Genomic DNA, 10,935 nt, shown 5'->3' with positions numbered 1-10,935 from the left:
GTAAAAATAAAACCGAAAACCAGAAGCAGGAGGCTTAAGTCCAAAGCTTGAGAACATCAGAGAACTCCTGAATTCAGGGAACATTAAGCAATAGGAGCTCATCAAATGCCTCCAAACCTACACTGAAACAAAGCTCCACCCAAGGGCCAACAAGTTCCAGAGCAAGACATATCACACAAATTCTCCAGCAACACAGGAACACACCCCTGAGCTTCAATATACAGGCAGTTCAAAGTTACTCCAAAACTTTAGATGTCTCATAACCCATTACTGGTCACTCCACTGCACTCCAGAGAGAAGAAACCCAGCTCCACCCACCAGACCTCCAACACAAGCCTCCCTAACCAGGAAACCTTGACAAGCCACTGATACAACCCCACCCACAGTGAGGAAGCTCCACAATAAAGAGAACTCCACAAATTACCAGAATATAAAAAGGCCATTCCAAACGCAGCAATATAACCAAGATGAAGAGACAGAGGAATACCCAACAGGTAAAGGAGCAGGAGAAATGCCCACCAAACCAGACAAAAGAGGAAGAGATAGGGAATCTACCTGAGAAAGAATTCCAAATATTGATAGTGAAAATGATCCAAAATCTTGAAGTCAAAATGGAATCACAGATAAATACCCTAGAGACAAGGATTGAGAAGATGCAAGAAAGGTTCAACAAGGACCTAGAAGAAATAAAAAAGAGTCAATATACAATGAATAATGCAATAAATGAGATCAGAAACACTCTGGAGGTGACAAATAATAGAATAAAGGAGGCAGAAGATAGGATTAGTGAAATAGAAGACAGAATGATAGAAATAAATGAATCAGAGAGGAAAAAAGAAAAACGAATTAAAAGAAATGAGGACAATCTCAGAGACCTCCAGGACAATATGAAACGCTCCAACATTCGAATTATAGGAGTCCCAGAAGAAGAAGACAAAAAGAAAGACCATGAGAAAATACTTGAGGAGATAATAGTTGAAAACTTCCCTAAAATGGGGAAGGAAATAATCACCCAAGTCCAAGAAACCCAGAGAGTCCCAAATAGGATAAACCCAAGGCGAAACACCCCAAGACACATATTAATTAAATTAACAAAGATCAAACACAAAGAACAACTATTAAAAGCAGCAAGGGGAAAACAACAAATAACACACAAGGGGATTCCCACAAGGATAACAGCTGATCTCTCAATAGAAACTCTTCAGGCCAGGAGGGAATGGCAAGACATACTTAAAGTGATGAAAGAAAATAACCTACAGCCCAGATTACTATACCCAGCAAGGATCTCATTCAAATATGAAGGAGAAATCAAAAGCTTTACAGACAAGCAAAAGCTGAGAGAATTCAGCACCACCAAACCAGCTCTCCAACAAATTCTAAAGGATATTCTCTAGACAGGAAACACAAAAAGGGAGTATAAACCTGAACCCAAAATAATAAAACAAATGGCAACGGGATCATACTTATCAATAATTACCTTAAACGTAAATGGATTGAATGCCCCAACCAAAAGGCAAAGACTGGCCGATTGGATACAAAAACAAGAACCCTCTATATGCTGCTTACAAGAGACCCACCTCAAAACAAGGGACACATACAGACTGAAAGTGAAGGGTTGGAAAAAGATATTCCATGCAAATAGAGACCAAAAGAAAGCAGGAGTGGCAATACTCATATCCGATAAAATAGACTTTAAAACAAAGGCTGTGAAAAGAGACAAAGAAGGCCACTACATAATGATCAAAGGATCAATCCAAGAAGAAGATATAACAATTATAAATATATATGCACCCAATATAGGAGCACCGCAATATGTAGGACAAATGCTAACAAGTATGAAAGGGGAAATTAACAACAACACAATAATAGTGGGAGACTTTAATACCCCACTCACACATATGGACAGATCAACTAAACAGAAAATTAACAAAGAAACGCAAACTTTAAATGATACATTAGACCAGTTAGACCTAATTGATATCTATAGGACATTTCACTCCAAAACAATGAATTTCACCTTTTTCTCAAGTGCTCATGGAACCTTCTCCAGGATAGATCACATCCTGGGCCATAAATATGACCTTGATAAATTCAAAAAAATCGAAATCATTCCAAGCATCTTTTCTGACCATAATGCACTAAGATTAGATCTCAATTACAGGAGGAAACCTATTAAAAATTCCAACATATGGAGGCTGAACAACACGCTTCTGAATAACCAACAAATCACAGAAGAAATCAAAAAAGAAATCAAAATATGCATAGAAACGAATGAAAATGAAAACACAACAACCCAAAACCTGTGGGACACTATAAAAGCAGTGCTAAGAGGAAAGTTCATAGCAATACAGGCATACCTCAAGAAACAAGAAAAAAGTCAAATAAATAACCTAACTCTACACCTAAAGCAACTAGAAAAGGAAGAATTAGAGAACCCCAGAGTTAGCAGAAGGAAAGAAATCTTAAAAATTAGGGCAGAAATAAATGCAAAAGAAACAAAAGAGACCATAGCAAAAATCAACAAAGCCAGAAGCTGGTTCTTTGAAAGGATAAATAAAATTGACAGACCATTAGCCAGACTCATCAAGAAGCAAAGAGAGAAAAATCAAATCAATAAAATTAGAAATGAAAATGGAGAGATCACAACAGACAACACAGAAATACAAAGGATCATAAGAGACTACTATCAGCAATTATATGCCAATAAAATGGACAACCTGGAAGAAATGGACAAATTCTTAGAAAAATACAATTTTCCAAAACTAAACCAGGAAGAAATAGACAATCTTAACAGACCCATCACAAGCATGGAAATTGAAACTGTAATCAGAAATCTTCCAGCAAACAAAAGCCCAGGTCCAGACGGCTTCACAGCTGAATTCTACCAAAAATCTCGAGAAGAGTTAACACCTATCCTACTCAAACTCTTCCAGAAAATTGCAGAGGAAGGGAAACTCCCAAACTCATTCTATGAGGTCACCATCACCCTAATACCAAAACCTGACAAAGATACTACAAAAAAGGAAAACTACAGGCCAATATCACTGATGAACATAGATGCAAAAATCCTCAGCAAAATTCTAGCAATCAGAATCCAACAACACATTAAAAAGATCGTACACCATGACCAAGTGGGCTTTATCCCAGGGATGCAAGCATTCTTCAACATCCACAAATCAATCAATGTAATTCACCACATTAACAAATTGAAAAATAAAAACCATATGATTATCTCAATAGATGCAGAGAAGGCCTTTGACAAAATTCAACATCCATTTATGATAAAAACTCTCCAGAAAGCAGGAATAGAAGGAACATACCTCAATATAATAAAAGCTATATATGACAAACCCACAGCAAACATTATCCTCAATGGTGAAAAATTGAAAGCATTTCCCCTTAAGTCAGGAACAAGACAAGGGTGCCCACTTTCACCACTACTATTCAACATAGTTCTGGAAGTTGTAGCCACAGCAATCAGAGCACAAAAAGAAATAAAAGGAATCCAAATTGGAAAAGAAGAAGTAAAACTCTCACTGTTTGCAGATGACATGATCCTCTACATAGAAAACACTAAAGACTCTACCAGAAAATTACTAGAGCTAATTAATGAATATAGTAAAGTTGCAGGATATAAAATCAACACACAGAAATCCCTTGCATTCCTATACACTAATAATGAGAAAGTAGAAGAAGAAATTAAGGAAACAATTCCATTCACCATTGCAACCAAAAGAATAAAATACTTAGGAATATATCTACCTAAAGAAACTAAAGACCTATATACAGAAAACTATAAAACACTGATGAAAGAAATCAAAGAGGACACTAATAGATGGAGAAATATACCATGCTCATGGATCAGAAGAATCAATATAGTGAAAATAAGTATATTACCCAAAGCAATTTACAAATTCAATGCAATCCCTATCAAGATACCGGCGATATTTTTCACAGAACTAGAACAAATAATTTCAAGATTTGTATGGAAATACAAAAAACCACGAATAGCCAAAGCAATCTTGAGAAAGAAGAATGGAACTGGAGGAATCAATTTGCCTGACTTCAGGCTCTACTACAAAGCCACAGTCATCAAGACAGTATGGTATTGGCACAAAGACAGACATATAGATCAATGGAACAAAATAGAAAGCCCAGAGATAAATCCACATACATATGGACACCTTATCTTTGACAAAGGAGGCAAGAATATACAATGGAGTAAAGACAATCTCTTTAACAAGTGGTGCTGGGAAAACTGGTCAACCACTTGTAAAAGAATGAAACTAGATCACTTTCTAACACCGCACACAAAGATAAACTCAAAATGGATTAAAGATCTAAATGTAAGACCAGAAACTATAAAACTCTTAGAGGAGAACATAGGCAAAACACTCTCTGACATAAACCACAGCAGGATCCTCTATGATCCACCTCCCAGAATTCTGGAAATAAAAGCAAAAATAAACAAATGGGATCTAATTAAAATTAAAAGCTTCTGCACAACAAAGGAAAACATAAGCAAAGTGAAAAGACAGCCTTCCGAATGGGAGAAAATAATAGCAAATGAAGCAACTGACAAACAACTAATCTCAAAAATATACAAGCAACTCCTGCAGCTCAATTCCAGAAAAATAAACGACCCAATCAAAAAATGGACCAAAGAACTAAATAGACATTTCTCCAAAGAAGATATACGGATGGCTAACAAACACATGAAAAGATGCTCAACATCACTCATTATTAGAGAAATGCAAATCAAAACCACAATGAGGTACCACTTCACACCAGTCAGAATGTCTGTGATCCAAAAATCTGCAAGCAATAAATGCTGGAGAGTGTGTGGAGAGAAGGGAACCCTCCTACACTGTTGGTGGGAATGCAAACTAGTACAGCCACTATGGAGAACAGTGTGGAGATTCCTTAAAAAATTGCAAATAGAAATGCCTTATGACCCAGCAATCCCACTGTTGGGCATACACACAGAGGAAACCAGAATTGAAAGAGACACATGTACCCCAATGTTCATCGCAGCACTGTTTATAATAGCCAGGACATGGAAACAACCTAGATGTCCATCAGTAGATGAATGGATAAGGAAGCTGTGGTACATATACACAATGGAGTATTACTCAGCCATTAAAAAGAATACATTTGAATCAGTTCTGATGAGATGGATGAAACTGGAGCTGATTATACAGAGTGATTGAGCCAGAAAGAAAAACACCAATACAGTATACTAACACATATATATGGAATTTAGGAAGATGGCAATGATGACCTCTTATGCAGGACAGCAAAAAAGACACAGATGTGTATAGCAGACTTTTGGACTCAGAGGGAGAGGGAGAGGGTGTGATGATTTGGGAGAATGGCATTGAAACATGTATAATATCATGTAAGAATCGAAATGCCAGTCTATGTCTGATGCAGGATATGACACGCTTGGGGCTGACGCGCGGGGATGACCCAGAGAGATGTTGTGGGGAGGGGGGTTCATGTTTGGGAACGCATGTACACCTGTGGTGGATTCATGTCAATCTATGCCAAAACCAATACAGAATTGTAAAGTAAAAATTAAAAATAAATAAATAAATAAAATTAAAAAAAATAATAATAAAATAAAATAAACAAGAAAAAAAAATTACAGGCATTTAAGTTTTTCCCTTGTTGTTTGGCTTAAAACATGTTTTATCATAATTTCATAGCTCATTTATTTTATGTCCTGAATAATATTTCATTGTCTACATGTATCTCTCACCTATTGAAAGAGAGCCTAGTTGCTTTCAGGTTTAGGCAGTTATGAATAAATCATTCATAAATCCATGTAAGGGTCCTTCGGGGGCATAAATTTTGAACTCTTTGAGGTAAATACTAGGAATATTATTGTTAGATCATCTGGCAAGAACAAGTTTAGTTTTATATGAAACTTCAAAACTCTCTAAATTAACCATATTCATTTATATTTTCCCTAGGAATGGAAGAGATTTCCTTTTGCCCCACATTTTTGCCAGTATTTGGTATTGTCAGTGTTCTGGATTTGGTCCTCTAATAGGTTCAGTTCAGTTCAGTCGTTCAGCAGTGTCTGTCTCTTTTCAACCCCATGCACCGCAGCACGACAGGCCTCCCTGCCCACCACCAACTCCCAGAGCTTATTCAAACTCAAATCCATGGAGTCAGTGATGCCATCCAACCATCTTATCCTCTGTTGGCTTCTTCTCCTCCTGCCTTCAATCTTTCCCAGCATTAGGGTCATTTCAAATGAGTCAGCTCTTCACATAAGGTGACCAAAGTATTGGAGTTTCAGCTTCAGCATCAGTCCTTCCTATGAACATTCAGGACTGATTTCCTTTAGGATAGACTTGTTTGATCTCCTTGAATTCCAAGGGATTCTCAAGTCTTCTCCAACACCAGAGTTCAAAAGCATCAATTCTTCATTGCTCAGCTTTCTTTATACTTCAACTCTCACATCCATACTTGACTACTGGAAAAACCATAGCTTTGACTAGATGGACCTTTGTCAGCAAAGTAATGTCTTTGCCTTTTATTTATTTATTTATTTATTTTAAATTTTACTTTACAATACTGTATTGGTTTTGCCATACATCAACATGAATCTGCCATGGGTTGTACACGTGTTCCCAATCCTGAACCCCCCTCCCACCTCCCTCCCCATACCATCTCTCTGGGTCATCCCAGTGCATCAGCCCCAAGCATCCTGTATCCTGCATCGAACCTAGACTGGTGATTCATTTCTTATATGATATTATACATGTTTCAATGCCATTCTCCCAAATCATCCCACCCTCTTCCTCTCTCACAGAGTCCAAAAGACTTTTCTATACATCTGTGCCTCTTTTGCTGTCTCACATGCAGGGTTATCATTATCATTTTTCTAAATTCCATATATATGTGTTAGTATACTGTATTGCTGTTTTTCTCTCTGGCTTACAGCGGTATTTTTCAGAGCTAGAACAAATAATTTCACAATTTGTATGGAAATACAAAAAAACCTCGAATAGCCAAAGCAATCTTGAGAAAGAAGAATGGAACTGGAGGAATCAACCTGCCTGACTTCAGGCTCTTCTACGAAGCCACAGTCATTAAGACAGTATGGTACTGGCACAAAGACAGAAATGTAGATCAAAATAGAACAAAATAGAAAGCCCAGAGATAAATCAACACAACTATGGACACCTTATCTTCAACAAAGGAGGCAAGAATATACAATGGATTAAAAACAATCTCTTTAACAAGTGGTGCTGGGAAAACTGGTCAACCATTTGTAAAAGAATGAAACTAGATCACTATCTAACACCATACACAAAAATAAAAACTCAAAATGTCTTTGTCTTTTAATATGTGGTCTAGGTTGATCAAAGCTTTTCTTCCAAGGAGCAAGCGTCTCTTAATTTCATGGCTACAGTCACCATCTGCAAAGATTTTGGAGCTCCAGAAAAATTTTCTCACTGTTTCCATTGTCTCCCTATTTGCCATCAAGTTGGACCAGATGCCATGATCATAATTTTCTGAATCTTGAACGTTAAGTCAACTTTTTCACTCTCTTCATTCACATTCATCCAGAGGCTCCTTAGTTTTTCTTTGCTTTTTACCATAAGGGTGGTGTCATTTGAATATCTGAAGTCATTGATATTTCTCCCAGAAATCTTGATTCCAGCTTGTGCTTTATCCATCCTGGCATTTCACATGATGTGCTCTGCATATAAGTTAAATGAGCAGGGTGACCATATGCAGCCATGATGTAATCCTTTCCCAGTTTGGAACCAGTCTATAATGTCCAGTTCTAACTGTAGCTTCTTGACCTGAATACAGATTTCTCACGAGGCAGGTGAGGTGGTCTGGTACTCCCATCTCTTTCAGAATTTTCCACAGTTTGTTGTGATCTACACAGTAAAAGGCTCTGATGCAGTCAATGAAGCTGAAGTAAATTTTTTTTTTTTTTCTGGAATTGTCTTGCTTTTTCAATGATCCACTGGATGTTGGCAATTTTATATCTGGTTCCTCTGCCTTTTCTAAAACCAGCTTGAACACCTTGAAGTTCACAGTTCATGTACTGTTGAAGCCTGGTTTTGAGAATTTTGATCATTACTTTGCTAGTGTGTGAAATGAGTGCAATTTTGCTGTAGTTTGAGCATTCTTTGGCATTGCCTTTCTTAGGAATTGGAATGAAAACTGACCTTTTCCAGTCCTGTGGCCACTGCTGAGTTTTCCAAATTTGATGGCATATTGAGTGCAGCACTTTCACAGCATCATCCTTTAAGACTTGAAATAGCTCAACTAGAATTCCTTCACCTCCAGTAGTTTTGTTTATAGTGATGTTTCCTAAGGCCCACTTGACTTCACACTCCAGATGTCTGGTTCTGGGTGAGTGATCACACCATTGTGTTTATCTGGGCCACAAAAATCTTTTTTTTTTTTTTTGGTATAATTTTTCTATGTACTCTTGCCACCTTTTCTAGATATCTTTTGCTTCTGTTAGATCCATACTATTTCTTTCCTTTATTGTGCCCATCTTCGCATGAAATGTTCCCTTGGTATCTCTAATTTTCTTGAACTGATCTCTAGTCATTCCTATTCTATTGTTTTCCTCTATTTCTTTTCATTGATCACTGAGGAAGGCTTTCTTATCTCTCCTTGCTATCCCTTGGAACTCTGCATTCAAATGGATATAGCTCTCTTTTTCTCCTTTGCCTTTAACATCGTTTCTTTTCTCACCTATTTTTAAGGCCTCCTCAGAAAACTCTTTTGCTTTCTTGCATTTATTTTTTCTTGGGGATGGTCTTGATCACTGCCTCCTGTACAGTGTCACCAACCTCTGTTCATAGTTTTCTAGGTACTCTGTTTATCAGATATAATCCCTTGAATCTATTTCTCACTTCCGTTGTATAATGGCAATGATTTGATTTAGGTCATACCTGAATGGTCTAGTGTTTTTCCCTACTTTCTTCAATTTAATTCTGAATTTGGCAATGAGGTGTTCATGGTCTGAGCCACAGTTAGCTCCCGGTCTTGCTTTTGCTGATTGTATAGTACTTCTCCAACTTTGGCTGCAAAGAATATAATCAATCTGATTTTGGTCCTGACCATCTGGTGATGTCCATGTGTAGAGTCTTCTCTTGTATTGTTGGAAGAGGGTGTTTGCTATGACCAGTGCATTTTCTTGGAAAAATTCTGTCAGCCTTTGCCCTGCTTTGTTTTGTGCTCCAAGGTGAAATTTGTGTTACTCTAGGTATCTCTTGACTTACTACTTTTTTATTCCAGTCCTCTATAATGAAAAGGACATCTTTTTTGGGGTGTTAGTTCTAGAAAGTCTTGTAGGTCTTCATAGAAATGTTCAATTTCAGCTTCTTCAGCATTACTGGTCAGGGCATAGACTTGGATTACTAAATGATTTGCCTTGGAAATGAACAGAGATCATTCTGTCTTTTTTGAGATTGCATCCAAGTACTTCACTGGATACTGTATACCTATAGGTGATATATTATTATTGTATTAATCCACACTCCCCATTGCCCTATGATGTGGAACATCTTTTCATATGCTTATTTGTCATCTGTATTTCTTCTTTGGTGAGGTGTCTCAAAAATCTTTGACCATTTTTTAATCAAATTATTTTGCTGTCTTATTGTTGAATTTTAAAGATTCTTCTTATATTTAGAGAACAGTCCTATATCATATGTCTTTTGCAGATATTTTCTCCCTCTCTATGCTTATCTTCTCATTCTCTTGACATTATTTCCTCAGATTACATGTTTTTAATTTTAATAAAGCTCAATTTATCTATTACTTCATTCAGGTATTATTCCTTTGGTGGTGCTTTGAAAAGTTATCACCACAGTTCAAATTAATTAATTTCTCCTACATTACCTTCTATAAGTTTTATAGTTTTGTGCTTTACATATAGATTCCCCAGTGGTTCTTATCTATACTATATTTTCACTCTGAGTACATGTAAATTTTTATTCTTGATACACTCAATGATATAGATATGCTGTAATTTTGTTTTTAATTTTTCAACGCATTTAGAATGAAGTGTTTAGGCATAGGGACACTGACATCAAACTACCTGTATTCAAATTCTAGCTGGTCTGATGATGATAATTGTGATCTTCAGCAAGTCACTCCCTCTAAATTTGTGATAATAGCATTACCTACCTTGTGAGGTTGAGAGGATTAGATGAGTTATTATTACACATTAAAATGATCTCACTTTTACTAATGGTGAATTTGGACATGCTAATAGAAATACATATTCTGAAATATCATTAAATGACCTTAGGAATTATTTTAGTTTTTAGAAAATACTTTTGAAATATTTTTTATACTTTAAAAAGAAAATAGAAAATTGGTTAACTCATTTAGCATAAACTAAAGAAATGAATGTATGCTAATTTGAGATAAGATAAACATAAAATTTATATTTGTTCTTATGTAAATTACATAGAAAAAGTTATAGGCACTTTTTTAGAATCATAATAGATCCTACCAAGAAGGTGTCTGTTTCCTACAATTATGTTGAAGCACTGTAGCAAAACACAAAGGAGACACGGAGAGATATACCCAGCTGAATCCAGAGTTCCAAAGAATATCAAAGAGAGATAAAGACTTCTTAAGTGAAAAACGCAAAGAAATAGAGGAAAACAATTAAATGGGAATGAATAGAGATCTCTTCAGGGAAATTGGAGATACCAAGAGAATAACTCATGCAAAGATGGGCATAATAAATGACAGAATTGGTAGGGACATAACAGAAGCAGAGAGATTAAGAAGAGGTGGCAAGAATACACAGAACTCTACAAGAAAATGTCGTTGTGACTCAGATAACCACAATGGTGTGGTCACTCACCTAGAGCCAGACATTCTGGAATGTGAAGTCAAGTGGGCCTTAGGAATCATTATGATGAACAAAGCTAG

General features: G+C 36.5%; 1 long non-coding RNA gene across 1 annotated transcript in view; it reads left to right on the top strand.

The window, feature by feature from the left end:
• LOC120853546 overlaps positions 1-10,643 on the top strand; it is a 13,846-nt gene extending 3,203 nt beyond the window's left edge. Inside the window, exons 2-4 of the long non-coding RNA XR_005718804.1 lie at positions 2,899-2,902; positions 5,347-5,353; positions 10,551-10,643. This is a non-coding gene — a long non-coding RNA (uncharacterized LOC120853546). The remainder of the gene's footprint in view (positions 1-2,898; positions 2,903-5,346; positions 5,354-10,550) is intronic.
• Positions 10,644-10,935: the final 292 nt, after the last annotated feature.

The sequence above is a fragment of the Oryx dammah genome, unplaced genomic scaffold (assembly GCF_014754425.2).
Source record: "Oryx dammah isolate SB20612 unplaced genomic scaffold, SCBI_Odam_1.1 HiC_scaffold_2, whole genome shotgun sequence".
Lineage (NCBI taxonomy): Eukaryota > Metazoa > Chordata > Mammalia > Artiodactyla > Bovidae > Oryx > Oryx dammah.
This window is presented reverse-complemented; position numbering and strand designations above follow the sequence as displayed.